The sequence below is a fragment of the Monopterus albus genome, unplaced genomic scaffold (genome assembly GCF_001952655.1).
Source record: "Monopterus albus unplaced genomic scaffold, M_albus_1.0 scaffold62.1, whole genome shotgun sequence".
NCBI lineage: Eukaryota > Metazoa > Chordata > Actinopteri > Synbranchiformes > Synbranchidae > Monopterus > Monopterus albus.
In genome coordinates this window covers 2,812,729-2,817,701 of record NW_018127942.1, presented here as the reverse complement: position 1 = coordinate 2,817,701, position 4,973 = coordinate 2,812,729, and the positions used below count along the sequence as shown (strand labels likewise).

At 41.7% G+C, this 4,973-nt stretch overlaps 1 long non-coding RNA gene across 1 annotated transcript in view; it reads right to left on the bottom strand.

Annotated features, from left to right (window-relative positions):
- Window positions 1-4,973, bottom strand: part of LOC109962155 (uncharacterized) — a 19,370-nt gene that overhangs the window by 9,190 nt on the left and 5,207 nt on the right. The window contains exon 2 of the long non-coding RNA XR_002275220.1: window positions 2,355-2,356. This is a non-coding gene — a long non-coding RNA (uncharacterized LOC109962155). The remainder of the gene's footprint in view (window positions 1-2,354; window positions 2,357-4,973) is intronic.

Here is a 4,973-nt window from a genome sequence, read left to right as displayed (position 1 = left end):
GACTGCGCTTGTCGACAGAAAGCTCCCCCTCCCTCTCTTCTTCTGCCCTCTTTATCACCAGATAACTTATGTAAAGTAGCAGATGAAACCCATTCCCATTTATGTCGGCCTGATTGTCAGAATAAGCTTGCATTCCTTTGAAAAGTGATTGACCGCCTGAAAGGGTACAAATTAGGGCCCTGTTCATCTTTTCTTCTCCGGTCGTGGGGTTTATTTGTGGCAGATTCAACCAGGCCCAAAATTAAGTGAACTCAGGCAGGGATGAATGGGAGAGCTCTGATTGAATAATTGATTTCCTTTGTGCGGCCTGTGTTTAAGAGGGATAACTAGACATCCTTTGGAGTGTAATGATTGTAATTACTGCGATGACTGGTCATGTCAAATATGACACAGGAAAGGACTGTTATTAACCTTTATTCTCCACATAGAAAAAACCAACCCAATATCCTCTTGTCTCTTCCATCTGCATATGGGTTTCACCTCTGGTGGAGGCATGGCTGCTGTAGGTTGAATGCATGGATGAACTCATTCCCTGTCTTCTACTCCTGGCCCATGAAAGGTAGATGGGTAATTGACTGTGCAGTCAAAGTCAGTGGTGTGTCAATGACTCACACAGCTAGTGAGCCTTGGGGTAACTCTCAAAGTACAATGCATTATGGCTCCAGAATTTAAGTGTAAAAGATAGGAGTTATAGCCATGTTCATGATATCTGTCACATTCTCATATGCCTTGACCTCTCAGGCAGTGCAGCCTGAATTGTGCTTTAACGCTCTCGACACATCCGAGGGTCTCAGTGAAACAGACATTCATCACACAGTGATCAGACACAGTCTGCTGAAGTTATTGGACATGTGGTCCATATGAATTAAATACATCACCAGTGATCTAGTGTTGTGTCCAAGCATTGAGGTCTAAAGCCCAGGCTTTAAAGTTGCATATGCAGACTGGTTGTAACTGCTTCAAGCTACAGTAGCAGAAGATCTGATGTAAACATTTACACTATATTTGTCCTCTCTACAATTCAATAATGTATGTAGAACCTAATCCAGGTTTTGGCCACTTACAGCCTGAGGAACAAGCTGTAAACACAACACTGGTATATTATCACCTAATTACACCGAAACTGTAAGCAAATAGTTACAAAGTTTACCTATTGTCACATTTAACAGACATGGAACAACATTAGCATTCAACTGGCATCAGTTGGAGATGTTTCTGACAACATGTCAAATATAGTATAGGTCCAACATTAGCTCTCCTTTTAGCTTGTATTTCTAATGAACTGGCTCTTTAGTTCCTAAATGTTCCCATAATATATTTTTACCAGCTAGCTGCTAACTTTGTCAACCTGCCCTTTAGTGATGAGCAGGCTGCACATGGTCAGCACTGAAAAGTTTTAATCCCAGTATAAGTGTAAAAATATTAACAATGTTCTTTTTAAGATTTAGTAATGATGTCAAACTTGTTTTGGAGCTGCTCCCTGGACAGTGAATAACTGAACAGCAGCAAGGCCACTGTGAAGCCCTGATGGCGAGTTCACTGGGATATCTAGACATTTTATAATTCACAGGTGTAAGGCCTACAGTGCAATCAAATAAAAGTCATTTGTATGTAAAATCTCAAACATTCGGAATGAATTAGTTCCTACATACAGTGGACCGACTTTGAGATGTAAAAACAGTTATCAGTTATTGCCCTTTTCTGCTTCAAATCTTAGTATCAGTCTATAGCTATCGTATTTGGCCCATCCACCACATGATTAACAAACCCATCCATCTCTACAGACATTGGAGTCTCTAGTTCTGAACCTGCTGCCAGAAATCCCATGCCTCGTCCTTCTGTTGAACCTCTGGAGTGAGTGGTGCCAGCCTTGCCAGCTGTGGAGACAACTGAAAAACTTCATTTGCAACTTCATTTGAAGCCTTTAATTAGGTACCACATGTGCTACAGGGGGAGTGTGGCCAGTGAGGATCAGACAGATGGCAACAGGGAAACAGTAATGCATTCTCCACATGACCCAAGTGAAGCATGTCATATTGATATCTATTTCAAATAGTTCATATTAAAGAACTGAAAGCATTATTTTTAGCCACATTAACAGCATGGCTGTAGGGATGGCGATGTCAGCCTGTCTCTGTCTGTCAGACAGTTGGTCCATCACTTTGGTCCAGAGGTTTTCTGACTGTGCGCAGAAGCACAGACATGAGACAAAATGATTGCATCAGGTGAAAGGGGCAGGTGCATGCCAGTGTTCCCGAAAGCAATGAGAAGTCAGTTGCTGTAGCTTGGCTTGCTGATTCGGTTCACCCACTTAGCCAACACGGTCCACAGTAACAGCAGTGGCTGTGATACACAGCTCACAGAGGCAATAGACCTTTTCCACTGCAGACATTTTGCCTTGTCATAAAAGAAACAAACAGATGAAACAAATTTGTGTTACCTATGGCAAAGTTCCATTAAGCGTCCAAGAAAGCAATGCCGGAACCCTGGAACTGGCTCGCCTACATAGAATAAAGTCATTTTCATTATTATCAGTTACACCTGTGCTATGCTATGGCACACTAAAAAGACTGCTGAGAAAAAGATGAGTTAAAGCTACAGTATGTGTCTTGATTCACATATTTTGGTGGTAGAAATCTGCCTCAAAACATGTGAAGAGGTGCTATTGAAGCCTACTGAACAGTGTGGGCAGCAGTGCAGAGATATTAGCTTCTAAAAGGTTTTGAGCAGGACTGACCTCTCTAACAAATCAGAGACTTTCAGTTATTTCTGCTTGATCAGCAAGTTTTGTTGCATTCTCATATATTGTAATTTCATAATGACAAATATCTGAAGAGCTGGACAGAGTGTGGTGGAACATAATAGAGCATAGTGGAGCAGGGAGAGGGAGTGGTGGACCGAGCAGAGTGGATTGATTTGGAGCTTCATGCTACCACTAGCTTAAATTACATACTGTAGCTTTAAGGTACTTGTAACTAAACAAATGCATTTGTGATACCAATAGCCTCAATGTCACAAACAGCAAGAGCTAAATCAAAACATTCTAAATATCATAATTGTATCTGGAGATTGCTTTACTTAGACTGACTGAAGTGATTTTCTGTCTTACTGTAGCTTCAGTGTGCAATTTGTAAAGAAGCCCAGGCTGATGATAGCGTGTGACTTGCATTTCAAGAAGAGAGTGTTAGCAAGGTGAAGGACCAAGGCCTCGTACTGAATGCACTGTAAAAGCAGGAAGTGCCTGTTCCAATTGTAAGTCCCATGAGACTGTAGATTAAGACACACATTTAGTCTGGAGTTGGTTGTGACTGTGCCATCCTGCTATTTGTGTTCCTTAATGACTTTCTAATTCCTCATCAGAGGGTAGGTAGGCACCACAGCAGGCAGACAGAGAGCAGTGGCATGGTGCCATCCAGGAACAGGTGCTCTTCCATGTTGTGCTTATGATGGCCATAGGCCTCAATTACATCCTTTAGGCTGATCTTAAATTGAGAGTATTTCAGAGAGTTCAGGGCATTTCAGATGAACTTTTTGTGCTTACACACTTGAGTGCTTGACTTCAACTTCAGTGTCATTTGTGGCTACTGCTAACTTGGTTAGGTTTGTTAGTGGCAAAGTGAGCAGAGAAGAAATTAGCTACATTTACCTGCTTCCAGTAACTATATGAATAGATAGAGAGTGCAGCACAGAAGGTTAAGGGCTTATGTGATGTTGTTAAGGTTAAAAACAATATTCTACATCTGTGTTTGTGTTTTGTGTTGAGATTTCCCTCCATAATGTTTGACATAACTATAGTGACTTTACAGTAACAATACATATTAGAACATTTTCTTCAGAAAGCAAACATTTATCAGTGAAACTAAGTCTCCCTCTTTATGTCTGAAACTTGAGCCAGGTCATGGCAAAATTATGTAGTTGAATGACACCAGAACAAACAAACTGACAAGCCTCTTGAATGAGAGATGAAACGTCTTTGACCTAAAAACCTAGTCCAGTTGAAGTTTTTTAAGCTTACTATGACCTGGATGACTGAGAATCTGCACGAACAACATATCCATGTTCCATCAAATCTGCACACCTGAGTTTACCAAAATGTAAATCTGACAACTCTTATTCAAAACATGCTGGACCAAGTTTTTTTTTATTTTTGATGCTTTATTTATAAAGAAGATACATTTTGACAAGTTTTCCATCAGAGGTGATTACATTCCTCAAATCAGCCCTGACCCACACAAATATTGCAACACAATACAGTCGCATAGTCTCAATGTTTACAATTTTATTTGCAGACAATACACAGTGCAATGCTGAATAAACACACAGTAAGCAAACAAAAGAATAAAAAAAGAAAAGAGAAAGAGAGAAAATTCATCTGTTACAAGTAGGGCAGGGTTATGCCTGGCTCAGAGTAGATGATTTAAACTCCTTAACACCCCACCTGAGAGTCGTAGGGTGTTGGGTTTAGACCTAGGGGATCAGGAGTTAGGGTTAGGGGGCTTCAGGTTGATAAATCAGTAAGTGACAGTCAATCAGTTTCACCTGCTGTAAGAGAAACAAAGTGATACAGTGATGTTAAGACCTAGAAGTTCATGATACAGTAAGTAACACATCTTTTCTCAAAAGATCACACACTGGTGCCTCAGGGCATGTGCCTGTGAGCCGGCTGATGTTCTCACCACAATCTTCAATCTCTCCCTCAGCCAGAGCATCGCTCCCACCTGCTTTAAGACCACAACCATCGTCCCCCTTCCCAAGAAGAGCCCAGCCACCTGCCTGAACGACTACAGGCCAGTGGCACTCACCCCAATTATTATGAAGCATTTTGAGAGAGTGGTGCTGGCCTGCATTCAGAGCAGTATACCGGGCACCCTGGACCCCCTGCAATATGCCTACTGGCCCAACAAGGTCACCTCAGACGCCATCGCGGCTCCCCTCCACTATTCCCTTTCTCACCTGGAAAATGGAGACTCCTA